The 14,827-nt window shown below is 42.3% G+C and overlaps 1 protein-coding gene across 2 annotated transcripts in view; it reads right to left on the bottom strand.

Annotated features, from left to right (window-relative positions):
• The window catches only part of CDH22 (cadherin 22), a 246,165-nt gene extending 234,400 nt beyond the window's left edge, over positions 1 to 11,765 (bottom strand). Inside the window, exon 1 of one of the 2 annotated variants that reach the window (XM_083147879.1) lies at positions 11,457 to 11,765. The gene's annotated coding sequence lies outside the window, so the exon portion shown is untranslated. The remainder of the gene's footprint in view (positions 1 to 11,456) is intronic. The other variant, XM_083147878.1, reaches the window with a different exon arrangement.
• Positions 11,766 to 14,827: the final 3,062 nt, after the last annotated feature.

Raw genomic sequence — 14,827 nt, 5'->3', positions numbered from 1 at the left:
ATGGAGCAGTGCGGGTGGGGGCTTGGGACGGCGTGGACAGGTAGCGCCCATGCATTTCATGGGTTTCCCCGTGAAAACGCTGGACGTTCCCATGGTAATTTTTCCGTGACGTGGGTTACCGGGGGCAGGCAGCTGATGTCACCGGATGTCAGCTGTCATCCCTGTTCACCAGACAGCTGGTTGTACCAGGGCCACCAGAGAGTGACTTAGATTGTGAGCGCTTTAAAAATCTTTCGATGGTCGCCAAATGATTTCTGCTCCGCACACAAGGCTGCAAATGGATGTTTATGCAAAACATTCATTCACATGCATGCGGGGACATTTGTGCAGTGCAGGCAAAATTTGCAGCTTTGCGAGTCAACCAGAATGACCTCCTCAGTGTGTTTGGACTTCTAATATCATTGAAAAATGGACCTGTTGGCATTTAAATTGGAACCATACTTCTCATAAAAGCCTTCAGTGCACACAAAAAGGTAGAGATTTAGGTATCACAAATGGAGGCCAATTGATGCGTCTCTTTTGTTACTTTTGTGGAGGTTGGCATTTCTCCAGCGTGGTGGCTGCAGTGCTACACCTTACATCACTGCATTTCCGAGCGCTGCAGACACTATCTGCCAATTGATGCATTTGTAGCTTTCAGCATCCCAGAACTTTCCAAAGCCACTGCCGAGCAGCTTGCAGGCAGACTGAAGGGGAGGCAAAAGGGGACCAGCCAACGGAGCAGTGGCAATCTGCTTTTACAAGCTGCCACAGTCGAGTACGGTATCCTGAACAAAGCACATCAGCTCCCAATACCCACCAGGTCTCTGTTTATCCACAGGTAGACCCATGCTTAGAAATAATTAATCCTATTTAATAAAAATTGAGAAGAATTTATCCGTGAAATAACTGCCATTAAAAATATCTGACACCCTGGACTTAAAGAAAGAAATTGGCTGTTAAAACACATATGCACCTCTTCTATCTACATATAAGATCAATTCTGTTTAACAGGCATTAAACAGACCAAAAAAAAATAAAAATCGTAAGATACTGTAATTTGATTCCTGTACATAGATCTGTAGCAAAACATAATGCTAAAAGTAACACGTGAACAAAATCAAACCTATGAAGAACAATACCATTAACATTGAGTTTCTATCTTGGAGATTCTAGTCTAGGAACGGCTTTATCAAGAACACTTGTTGCAGGCCTAAAACATCACCCATATAACCCCTATATTGTATATTACTGCACAACAAATGTAAAGAACCACTTTATTTAAAGCAGTTAGTCTGTGCCAAGATAAAAAAAAAAATTGTTGTATTACTTGTACAGCATTGGCTTTGACTGGAATAACATCTAATGCTGCTTTCCCACTGCCTAAACGGGCAATCATTTGGTATTTGTAAACGGGTCGTTAAATGGGTAAGAGCCATAAAGACCCTTTCCCACTGCAGCTCTTTTTGCAGTTTAAATACCGTTTATGTCACATTCACATTGTACCCATTTAAACCACAAAGCATAAACCCATAGTAAACATGGGCTTTTCTTGCCCCACAGGATGTGGTGTGTACAGTCATCAGCCAATCATATTCTTAACCTTTATTATTATTACTAAATACCATTTAAGTCCCTTTCCCACTGCCAAAAAAACAGCTCTTAAACGGGTAAAACACTGCTTTTTACCCGTTTAACAAATACCGGTATTTGTTAAACGGGTAAAGCAACCTGGAGCATTCCCACTGCAGCTCTACCCATTTAAAAAGACAATTTACCATTTAAGAGCTGCAGTGGGAAAGGGGTATGAGTAAGAAAATTTACCAATTTTTCAAAAACATTTCGGAAGGGAGCTTTTTATTTGGTTGCCTATTGTTTAAAATACAATTCGCTGGCTCAATTTTATACACAACTATTGGTGTGTGTGTGTGTGTGGGGGGGGGGGGGGGGGGGGGGGGGAGGGGAATCACAAAACAAAATCTAAATTTTTCGTGAACTATTTTTCCGGTGCTTACGTTTACCAATAATTAGCGCAAACCCAGAGAAAAACCATAACATGATCTAGTACCACAATGAGGTAATTTTATTTAATGTGTTTAATTATTTTATACTAGAGGAGACCTTTATGTTTCCTCTATGAGCAGTATATATATATATATATATATATATATATATATATATATATATTCATTGTACTGTAAACTGGATCTAATAGTAACTATTACAGCAACAAATATCTGATCTATGCTGTTAGTAATGCCTTGCATGAAGGTCTGGTTTAGGCATCCCACTAATGTAAGAAAGCAAAGCCTTGTGGGCAGGGGCGTAACTAGAACATTGTGGGCCCCATAGCAAAATTTTTAAGGGGCCCCCCACAACTTTTAATGCTGCACCACAATGCATAGTGTATGTATGTATGTATGTATGTATATATATTCATACTGTACATGTACACATGGGATGTAGTCCCGGCAGTTAGGATGCTGGCGTTCAGTATACTGATGCTGGCATCCCAATTGCTGTCAGAAGAACATCAAAATGGATCAAGATGGTCACTCTGGAATCCCAGCACCCAGAATCCCGATTGGTAAGAATGCAGGGAGTGGTAGTGTGCGGCTGGGGAAAGGGGGGGAGGGGTTAGGTTTAGGCACTACTGGATTAATTAGGGTTGGGCAATGGGGGGGGGGGTTAGTTTTAGGCACCTAGAAGGGTGGCTAGGCTGCTAGGCGGAAGTGGTTAGGTGCAAGGTGGTTAGGCATTAGCATGGAGGGCTAGGTCAGGCTGTGGGGGCTTAGGCTGTGGGCAGGGAGGGTTAGAGTGGGGCAGGGGAAGTATACTTAACTGATAGACATTCATACATAAAGTTACACTGCCTCTCAAATACAAACACACATACCTGTACACTGGTTCCATACATATAGCCTGTACATCCCAACCCACATTGAGACCACTACTATCACCTTCCCCCAGGCAGTGACTCAATCCTACCAGTAAACCCATTGACTTTGGCCAGGTTAACAATGTGTTGGTGCTGGCGCTGCTGCCCGCTGAGGAGCAGAAGGAGATGCAGCTTCCCTCTGAGCTGCTGATGGCGGTGGGTAGGAGGAAAGGCAGCTGCGTGTTGCGGGAAGTGGCTGCTGTCCCTGCTTACACGCTGCCCACTGAGGAGGAGAGGCAGCGTCCCATTGATCATGTCGGCGGGGGTGGGAGCCTGAGAAAAGGCACGCAGCTACCTGTTGTATCTAGCGGGGAGCAGCTGCTGTTGCACCACTCACTGGGGAGCAGAAGGAGAGGCAGCGTTCCGTTGCGCTACCTCCTCCAGTCCTGGCTTGGAGCTGGTGGGGGTGGGAAGAGACGGACAGGCAGTTGCCCTTTGATTCATGCGGGGAGCTGCTGCTGCTGTCTCTGCTTTTGCGGCGCATCCAGCTAGGGAGAAGAAGCAGAGGCAGCGCGTGTGTCAGTGGTGTAACTCTAGAGGAGGCAGGGGTGCACTTGTTATGGGGCCCCCCAAGCCCTCGGGCCCCATAGCAAGTGCATCCCCTGCACCCTCTATAGTTACGCCACTGCTTGTGGGATTTCAAGGGAATTCAGTAGCAGTTAACAGACACTTTCACCATATAGCCAGCAAGCACAAAGAAGGTTATTACTAAGGAACACAACTATAATACACAAAAGCTCTTATACACAGTATGTATACACATATTATGTATCTGTATTGTCCGTGTTTTCTTGTGCCATAACTTACATTTTCATTTGGATAAAGTGAAAAATGTGTACATTGTACAGAGTATAGCCACTCATTGTCAAAATGTATTAATATTAAATTACAGATTCCATAGTGCTAGGCAATCCTATTACATAAATATATGACATTCAAGAAAATAATAAGCTTACCGGTAGATACAGATACATGAATACCATTAGGTATAATACCACATGCATGGATAATAATGAGCTGGCAGGTATATGGGTATGAATTCCATGTATGAGTGAGCAAACCACAGAACTGTGTTGTAATACATAGGGTGTTATGTACATCCCACCGTCCATCATGCCGATAACGCAAAGGGCAGCTCTCCTGATAAGAGCTGCCCTTTGTGATGTGCTCCGATGTCTGGACATGCTGGGAGGGATTTGTGTTGGATCTCTCACACAAAACTGCGGAAAGAAGACCATTGGCTTCTATAGGGTAATGCCAGTTATAGTCGGCATTACCCTACCCATCAGAGATCTGGCAGTGGGGATTTAGTTCATTTAGAAATAAGGTAAGAAAAGAAAACTGTGTTTTTACTGCATTTTTTCCTTATTTCCTTATTACATGCCGACCATCAAACACAATTTGACATTACATAAGAAACACTAGACCAATCCAGTCTGCCCATTATCTACCTTATGGTAACCTCAACCCTATTTAATCCTTAGTTACAATATGTTGTGGTTAGACTTGACAAGGTCATTTGAGTTGGTCAGCCATGAGACATATACTGTACCTTACATTTTACTGCAAAGTATGACAGTATCAGAAGTCACCTCTGATTTATCTTACTGTACCAGTATAAAAGCATTTAGCCTACAACATAAGACATCTTATATGCACACATATTATTTATTTACAGTTTCTAATATAGCGCAGCATATTCCCTTGCGCTTTACAGTTGGAGACAACAGTGATTAAACAAACTGGGTAGAAACAAAGCGACACGGAGGTAGGGGGGCCCTGCTCGCAAGCTTACAATCTATGTGTGAACATCAATGACAGCGTTTTTTTAATTTTTATTGTTACATAACAGTGTATGATTATGGACATTTATGTTAATACTTAGCAAAATAAATCAATGACTTTCCTTTTCTGTGTTCCATGGGTCTTGGTGTATCTTATTTAAGAAAAAAAACACATACAGTAAAAAGAAAGAAAAAAAAACAGCTTATGGACGCAGCCATGGAGGAATTTTTCAGAAAACGTAATGATGGTGCCCATAGCAACCAATCAGACTCCGTATATCATTTTGTAGGATGCGATAGAGAAATAATAGACCGGATAGGATTGGTTGCTACGGACATCATTTCTTTTCAGTTTTAGAAGCTTTAGTAAATGTTACCCTTAGTAATGTTTCCTACTAAACATACCTGATGCTAATGCGGTACCTGCCCTAGGCCTAGTCAGACCTAACGGCCTGATACAGACCCGATCGCTTCTGTGCTAATGTGCAGCGGCCAGCGGACACATAGACACTGACCTGCTCTAGTGAAATCCCTCTTAGCGAGTTGATGTGTGTAACCCTTCTTCCAGGGCAAGGTGGAATTTTGGGATGCTTTGTAAAATATTTGCCTATATGCAAAGGGCTTACTTGGGTAACCTTTACAATAAAACAACCTGACTGAAGTGTGGTGAGGGTGACAGGGCAGCAAACAATGACTTACTCCAGTAGACATTTTAAAGTTCTCAATATTGGTAACTTTACTCACTCAGCAGTACTCTCTCCAAACTCCACAACTGACTCCAATAGTGAATAATTAACACATTAACTGTATTACATGTAACAATATAGACCCGATTCACTCCCCTCCTTTCTTATTCCTCCCACTAGAACACCTCCACCTGCCAAATAGTTACAGAGCCCCCCGCTTTACATCTGCTATCTGCTACTTAGCAAAAGCAGAGGAGTCCCAGTGATGAGCAATAGCATTACTGCTATTATACCAGGGCTTGACAAATGTAAAAAAAAAATCTAGGAGCCAGGATGAAAATGTAGGAGCCAGAAAAAAATAGTGACAGTGTGCGCCAAAAAGTGACACCATTATGCCTATTACACATGCCACAATGCCCATTACACATTATGCCACACACAGAAAAACCTTTTGCATACTATACCACACACAATAATGCCTATTACATATACCCCACACACCGTAATGCCCATTACACGGTAAACCAAACACCATAGTGCCCATTATATATATTACCACATGCCATAATGCCCATGGCATATCATGTCACAGTGCTGCTCACCTACATGGTCAATGCTATAGGTTTGTGGCTTGATGCCAGGCAGGGGCAGACTGAGAAGAAAATGATGGGGGGGGGGGGGGGGGGGGGGAGGGGGGCTCTGTTATCTGGTGCCTCTGTTCTCTGGTGCCTCCCTCTGCGTAAGCAGCGGGTCCCCATGGTGGGTTATAATGTTCAATACAACAGCCAGCATAGTGGCAGCCCGGTAAAACACGGGAGATGGACAGGGAGAGGCAGGGAGCTGGCAGCAGTGGGTCCCCGTGGCTTGCTATCCTATCAACACTTACAGCAGCTTTGGGTGCCCGTTTGAGACATGTAAAAAGATGGTGCCGCAGTGGGTTATGTTCAATATAACAGCCAACATGGTGGCAGCCCGGCACAGCGGTGCAGAACTCTCCCGGCTGCCGCTGCATCAGAGCAGGTCAGCAGCGTGCCTATTACATGAGCTAATCGGGAGCCATGCTTGAGCTTTGAAATAGGCGCCCTGCTGACCTGGTCTGATACAGCGGCAGCCGGGAGAGTTCTGCACCGCTCTGCCGCCGTGCTGGCTGTTATATTGAACATAACCCACTGCTGCGCCATCTTTTTACGTGTCTGAAACGGGCACCCAAGACTGCTGTAAGTGTTGATAGTATAACCAGCCACGGGGACCCGCTGCTTACAGAGACGCTGCTGCCAGCTCCCTGCCTCTCCCTGTCCATCTCCCGGCAGCCGGGAGAGTTGTGAACTGCGCTGCCCGCTGCTATGAAGCCACCACTCTTCCCGGGGGTTCTGCTTCCTGGCAAATCTGGTCGCCAGTCAGCAGAATCTGGTCGCCATGGCAACCTGGCCCCCGGGTTTTGTCGAGCCCTGTATTATACAGAAGGTAACAGAAATACAATGTATGTTACAATACAACCAGGTATATCAGTGTTTCTCTGTCTGTGCACAGATCATTGCATTGTATAGTTCTAGTAGTATATATGCATATATAAGTTACTTTGTCGGTAGCTACTATTTGTTTGGAGCTCCAATTCCATAACACTTAATAGATGATGCGCTGTACGTCAATTTATGGTATGGAAACGGAAATCCTTTTCATCTAGGGAAATATTATTCCTCACTGTAATCTGATAAAGAAGTGGCTATTGCAGTCAGTGGGTTTATATCTTACAACTATCTGTAATAACTTCCCGGCTTGTGTGTCCTCAATCCGGCGTTCATTCTGTCTGCAGCAGGTGTGATCTTGTAGAGTCTCTGTATGTAACATGTGGTGAATATAAGCAACAACGTCCAAACAAGGCCACTAGATGAGGCATTTCCAAAACATCACAGGTGATGGCCAAGTTCATTGCTCTGGTTATAAAAGTCTCTGTATACACTGCTCAACTTGAACCTTAGTGCAGGTGCCATTTGCCTGGATGGAGTGTAAGGTAATGCTTGTGCAGGCCTCACCATCTTGAGGCTGACTGACTGCAATGGTTCTGCTCCTTCACTTGTGCCGTGGCGGCTACAGGACATCCTCCACTACTCCTCCCTCAGTCTGTGCATTACCAAAGGGGCTGAACTCCCTGGGGTAACACTCTTGTTCCATCTCTATCTAGCATCCTCCAATGAGTTCTTATGTTAAGGGCTGGCTACTTTATCCTGGCTTCTCCGTCTCCTACTCTGAGCCAACTAACAAGCCAGGTTTAGCTCCATCTGCAGGCAAGCAGGTATGCCTCACCATTCTCCTAGGGCCAGATGTACCAAGCCATAAAAAGTGATAAAATGGAGAGTGATAAACCACCAGCCAATCAGCTCCTACCTGATTGGCTGTTTTTTTAATAACTCTCCATTTTATCACTTTTCATTCAAGCTTAGTACATCTGGCCCCTAGTGAGAGTCCAGATCTCTGTCTCTCACTTACAGGGACCTCACAGCTCTCCCTCTACCTCATACTTTACTTCTCTCTTTTCTCTTTCACTCTGCCCCTCCTCATCTGACAGGGCAAATCACTACCAACTGTATATCACTACGCTCTCTCTTCAACTGTCAACAATTTCTGTAAAATGTACATATGTAGTGTCCAGCAAACAAGTCCATTGCCATCAATGAACTCTGACAGCTAGCGATTATATCACAGCCAAGCAAAAATGTCCAAATCCCATCACAAGCCTCTCATTATTGAATGATTTTTCCACTGGGCAACAGATATTGAAAGCTAGGACTAGACAGGGACTTACTCGGCAGCTGTGATGAATACAATATCCAGCCTAGAGTGACGTCACACACCCTCCTCTAAAACTCTTGGGCGCGCCTGCATTTTTTCCTCCCACCTTTTTTGGGGCAGCCCACTAAACGACTGGTTACCACCCCCAGACTCCTAATTCCTGTCAATCACCTTGCGCACGGCCAGCGAAGGAAAATAGTAGGATTCCTTTTTTTAGCAGGCGCCGCACACATGCATTGCAGCCCATAGCCACGCGCAGTTCACAGATAAGCAACCGGTCTGCAAATTCACTCAGCTGCAATCAGGTCTAAATCTAAGTTTTTATATTTGAATTGCTTATTCATTTGTGGGTGTTCTGCTTTTACACAATGGGGCCTTGAGAAACGTAAAGTGGCAAGATAAAGTACCAACCAATCGGTTCCTGTTCAGTTCCATGAGACGGTCTGTTTTTTGTAAAATGTAGGAGCTGATTTATTTGCACTTTATCTCTCTACACTTTATCCCTCCCCAAGCTTTGATACATATGACCCATTGTGTCAATTAGACCTTTTTTCATTTTCTTTTTTGGACTATTTTTATTTTTGGGGGGAATTAATGCAAATCAAGTCTCAAGTATTTATGCAAGTTCATTTATTGCTAACATATCAGTAATTGTTGTAGAAATACAAACTTAAATCAAATAAGCCGAGTCATTACTCGCTAGTTTTGTCATGTTCTATTGTTGAAATATTGTCACCTAGGGTAATGACCCACTGCTGCACATTATTTAAAAAAGGAATAAATAACTAACCTGTTGTCTGATGCACTCAAACATGATACCATTCCAAGTGCACAGCAGTCACAGCACAGAAATTAAATTAATCAAAGCTTGGCCAAGATAAGAATTTGCCATTTCACAGCCTATGCACTACAGTACCCAGACGCTGGTTCCAACACTTCCGTCTATACCTAATGTAAGGGATCTGTAGCACCATTAGGCATTTTTCTCTTACCATCCGAATTATCTGCAGCGGTGCAAATACAAACTGGTAAGACATATATTATTAGCAGGAATAAAACTACTGTAGGTGGAAAAAGAAATAATGAACCCATTTTAATTACACACTTATATTAAGTATGAGGTTCTGACGTGAGTCGGACGTAGAAAAAGTACATTGTTAAGCAGACATGGAAAGTATACCTCCGCATAATCACTGTATAGGAAAATAGCAACTCTTTGATGTGATTTGTTTACTACTTATAAGAAAAAGACATTTGTGGTACTGAAGCTTGTTAGCATCTGGAATGTAAAACTGAACATTAGAACATACAACATATACCCAGTGTGGTCAGGTAATAAAATCCAAGCTGTACCAAGCTTGAATTAGGTAATTTCTGTTTACACCGAAATAATTATATATATTTTATTACAGTTTAGGATGAACTGACCTGTCACTGTTCCTTGGAAAGATAGATGTACAGAATATTATACTTGAAAAACCATTTTTCTGCAAATGTCAATCTAACACAGTGCATCACTGGAGTACATAAATTGTGCTGTGAATAATGAATGATATAGAGTCGACATTTGTAACTAGTTTAATTAATAAATCACAATCAATTAGAGAAAACTTGCACTAATACAGAACTGCACCACCCATTGTGGGAAATATTATGTAGACCTACAGTCAGCAAAGACCCAAACTATAAAACATATATATTAGTATACTTTGACTGTCAGTATAATGTATAGTACATGTGTCAGCATACAGTATATTCCTGTGATGCCTTTCAAAGATATGCATTGATGCCTCATACATTGAATTTCATTAGATATACTTTCATTTTTTTTGTACTGATGTCAATTGTTTTGTCATGCTATAGATTACATTTTGGATGTGTTATCAACCGCTGCCTTTTTACTACATGCAACAGGTAATGGTTTTCACACCTAGAAGCAATTTGTAATTGTTATTCTGACACACAATGCATGAGATAGTGACTGTCTTGCTGTGACATGCCATGTTAGTGAAAATGCTGTGACAAAGATGTTTGTTTGCAGTATATAACACAAAGTTTGGGTTGTATTGCAGGAACACATGAATAATTGTGTACTGTTTATACACATGATCTGGTTGTATATCTGTGACAGATGGGTTGGTAAGTATTATTGACACATTGCAGTCTTCCAACACATGTTGTTTTGAAAATGATGCTTTGTGTTTATTTTTGCAATTCACTGTGTACAGGTTTAGTTGTGGCTTTGATATTGTTTGATACAAGCTAATTGGGTGACATATGATGCATGACATATGATGAAGACATAGTGGTAGAAAACCATGGTACATATTGTATTCTAAATGATTACAGTTATGAACCAATAAATGAACAGTTAAACACTGCACATATTGCCTATTGTGGAAATATGAATGGACCTGGACACACTGGGACTTGCAGTGTTGTGGTGATGTTGTTTGGTAAAGGTCCAGGTATACTGTATTTTAGCAGGAAAGATTACATTGATGTGGCCCCTTTAACTGTGACTAAGTTGCATTGTTTGGAGAATCTTGTGATATTGATTATATATATATATATATATATATATATATATATATATATATATATATATTTAGACACACATACATACAGCCAACCTGGGATAAAAAAAAAAAAAAAAAAGACTGCATTTGTGTGGCATTAGTGTTGTGTGACTATGGCATATGTTGTGCATTGTACTGTATTTCTGAGTATTGTGATCCTGTCATGAGTGGGGAGAATTATGTTGCTGCACATGTTTAGTATATGTTGTAAGACTGTAGAACAACCTGTGAATTGTGTTTGTGGGTACATGCTGAAGGTAGTGCTACTGTCATGCAGTTTGTGATGTATTGCTGAGGCATACAGATAGGGCTGTGAAATGTCGTATACTGCATGGCTTTACAGGAAGTTATTGTGTCTTAAAATGTTTACAAGACATTGTGATGAGAAAATATATGACTCTCAACCTCCCCCTCTGGTTATACACTTTTAACATGTTACATGTCCACCCACCTATAACCAGCAATATACATAGAGATAAATATGTACATTTATGTGCAATAACAACCCATATTGGTAAAGATAAAATCCAATGAAAATAAATAAATCAGAATAATTTAAAAGAGAAAACCCCAGCCCTGTAGGGAATAATACATGACATGTGCTGCTATAACGGAGCCCAGCCACCTTTCCTGCACACAGCAGACACCCTCACGCAGAGCTCCCTCCCTTTGCCTACACACAGTACAGAGTCCTTCCTACCTTCTCAGCCTCTTAGCTCCTGTCTTGGGGTCCTACAGTTGGGGGCTAGCAGACAGGTTGGCATACTCCAATCCCCATCCCATGCTGTGTTGCAGAATGTCAGAATGAACATCCAGCTCTGTCTGGGCAGGGGGACTGGGAATGTGCGTGAGACAGAAGGAGCCGGGCTACAGTCCCCTCTCTCCTGCTCTCCCCTGCTGGAGACTCGGGGAATGCACAAGGAAAGGAGCAAGATGTGAGACTTGCTTACTGCTCACTGAGATGGGCTGGAGGAGGCCACTGGATGCTGTAGGGGGGATCTGATTCCCTGGAAAACCCTTCACTGGCACAAGCTCATGGGATAAGCTGTGAAGCCTCCCTCCACCTTTAACTCTTTTATTTGTCGTAGTGCTCTCTTCAAGATATTAACTATATAGTGACTGTGGGGATCAATCACACATTGCAGGGTAGTGTCATGTTGGCCCCTCTGGAAGTGACTTGGTTAAGTATTGCTTTTTGATCACATTAGGTGGGGGCGAATACCTTTTCCTCTTGCTTATTCTCCACCCAATAGCACTTTATTCTGATGCAAATGATGTGCTTTCCCGTTCTTCCTGACAGCTCACATGTGATAACTTGCATTAAAAAAAAAAAAAAAAGCACGACTTGTTTTAACAAGTCACATATGGAGAGAGGTTATTGGGAGCCACTTTGTCATCAATAACGCTGCTGGGGTTTTTATTGTGACTCACGCTATCGCTACCGGTAAGGTGACCTCCTGGTCCTGAGGTCTCAGCATATAGAGAAAGCATAATGTCAAATACCAGCGTCCACAAAGCCATGAAACATATTACCAGAAGGGAGGAAGCAGTGACAGAGCAATGTGCTGCTTGCCAAGGACAGAGTGACATCCCACACTGTTCACTGCCCTAAGCAAGCAAGTGCAACTTGCTGTAACCCCTGCATAGCCAGGGACATCTTGTATAAGCAGCATGTTCCCAGCAGACACCATAGGCTATTAGGCGTTTCCATCATCCTGTTCAGGTGGCAGTGTGGTTTGGCTGGGTATAGATTCCAGAGGTTTGAGTTTGCATTTTGCAAAGTAGTGTATCCACATGAGGAATTTACACTCAGACAAGAACTATGAGAATAGCTCTCCTGCTGCCGTGGAACTACATATCCCAGAATAACCTACCAGCTAGTAGTTTGGGCTTGTAGTACAGAAGCAGCTCCTCCTGTATACTATACACAACTATATGCAGCTACTCTGGTACAAAACATACTAGAACCATTAGAAAGTAAGCATAGCCACCTGGGGGTATATATTGTAAAAGGATGGTTCTTAGCAGCCAATCGTATTTTACTTTCTTTTTCTAATTTTCTAGCACCTTTTAGAAGGTATGAGCTTAATCTGATTGGTTGCTATGGGCAACATCTGCACTTTAGTGAACATACCCAAGAACTCTTAAGACACCCATAATTCTAGAACAGCAGTTCTCAAACTGTGTCCTGACATTCTCAACATGGAGTCTTGACTCCATGCTGGCTGATGACTTTTCTAATCTCAGTCAGTGATTCAAGGAGTATGAAAAATCTGTTGAATTGTCTGTTATTTTAGACTCCTCCCAGTGGCCTAGCTACATATGTAGCAGACCCTGCGTTGGTTTGGGGGAGCGATGCCAGCGGGCTCTGTGGTGGGCACCGCTGGCTGAAAGGACAGACGACTGAGGCAGTAGTGAGCGCTGAGCTGGTCCTGCTCCGTGCATATCTAATGAGTGGAGACCCAGTGCAGTGTATATTTATTGAGCGAGTCCCCACCCCGTGCATATGCTCAGAGCTCTCTGCTGCCTGGGGGGGGGGGCGTCTGAATTTTTTTGGTAGGGTAGAGAAAAATTTCTAGCTCCACCACTGCTCCTCCCATCATTTTGTGCCTCCACAATGCTGCCATGCATTATGCTGTCTGCTGAGTACACATGTGATGTGCCGACCTTCTCCAGTAACTTGCTGGGGTCCTGTCATTTTATTTTCTGATGGGGACCCAGAGCAAAAACAGTTTGAGGACCCCTGTTCTAGAATATTTGGCAGACCACAGTTGTGATTGTGTGCCAATCCATCTGGTATAAGGCTAAGCTCATTTGACCAGTAATATTAAAAATATTTTTGCCATCTTTTCATAAAACTGAATTTAATTATGGGGGCATTGATAGACAAGTAAGTGATTTGTTTGGCTTGTAGAACATAAAAAGCAGCCACAAAATCCCGGATGGAATGATATAAATACTGAGGATTTTTGACACTCTGCAAACCGGAACTTAGAAATGGGTCATTGCCAAGTGCATTTGGCTATTTGCTTATGCCGTACATTTCAATGAGGCTGGCTTGAGTTGGTCTCTTACTCAATTTCTAATGTACAATCCGATGTATTACATGGGTTAAATGACTTAGGAATGCTCATTACACATTGCACATGCAAAGTCATTGTCCCTACATAGAAAACAATGGAATCTAACCTGGCGCAAAGTTTCGGGTATAAGCAGCACTAGCACTAATGTAAGCACAGTAGGCAATTTTGCTTGGTGGAATTGATATACACTGTTTTCAGATTTAAATGATTTTGCAGTGCACACATACACATGTGATGTTGCACTTGACAGGCCACAGAGGAACCCATCCAGATCTAAAGTGATTCTGGGCATGGAAAATGATACCAAAGTGGCTAATGTTGCCTATTAGAATAAATATATGTGAAAAGGCTTATGACATTGGGCTGCTGATCTCATAGTGCAATCCATTTTTATGCATAAACATGACTATGTATCCATATGACACATAACGTGCCTTGAAATATGATTCAGATCTCTTCACATTTTTAAGTTACAGTAGATGCTGCAGATTCTGAATTTGGAATAGATTGAGTATGATTTTCAATACTGAATCGCAAAGGGAACACGATATTAAATCACTGTATTCCAAACCCATTCCCCAAATTGATTAAAAAAAAATAAGACGAAAAAGTTGTAATTTCATTATCAAATTTGCACAGTTGCAAGAAATTATCTCAAGAATGTGCGGCATTGAACGAGCTACAGTAGTTACTGGCTATTATGGGAGATAATATAGCTGAATCAATGATCTCCGCAGCTCTTCACAAAAAAGAGCCTTTGTCATACCTCCAACTATCCCAATTTCGGCAAGGCTCTATCTTACTATGACAATCAGGACGCCATTGTTCCTATATGCCTGACAGTTGGTGAGATGTGCCTATTTATTACTGCTATAAAGGATGAGAAAGATTATTTTAATGGTCTCAGTATTTTTTTTTTCTGGTGCACTACAGATCTCAGCAGGCAGGCAGCCATGAGAAAACAGGCATACATAAGCGTGTATGTACA

Source organism: Crinia signifera, chromosome 6 (assembly GCF_055691185.1).
Source record: "Crinia signifera chromosome 6, ASM5569118v1, whole genome shotgun sequence".
NCBI classification, from domain to species: domain Eukaryota; kingdom Metazoa; phylum Chordata; class Amphibia; order Anura; family Myobatrachidae; genus Crinia; species Crinia signifera.
The sequence above is the reverse complement of the archived record's forward strand: the minus strand, read 5'-3'. Positions and strand labels throughout refer to the sequence as shown.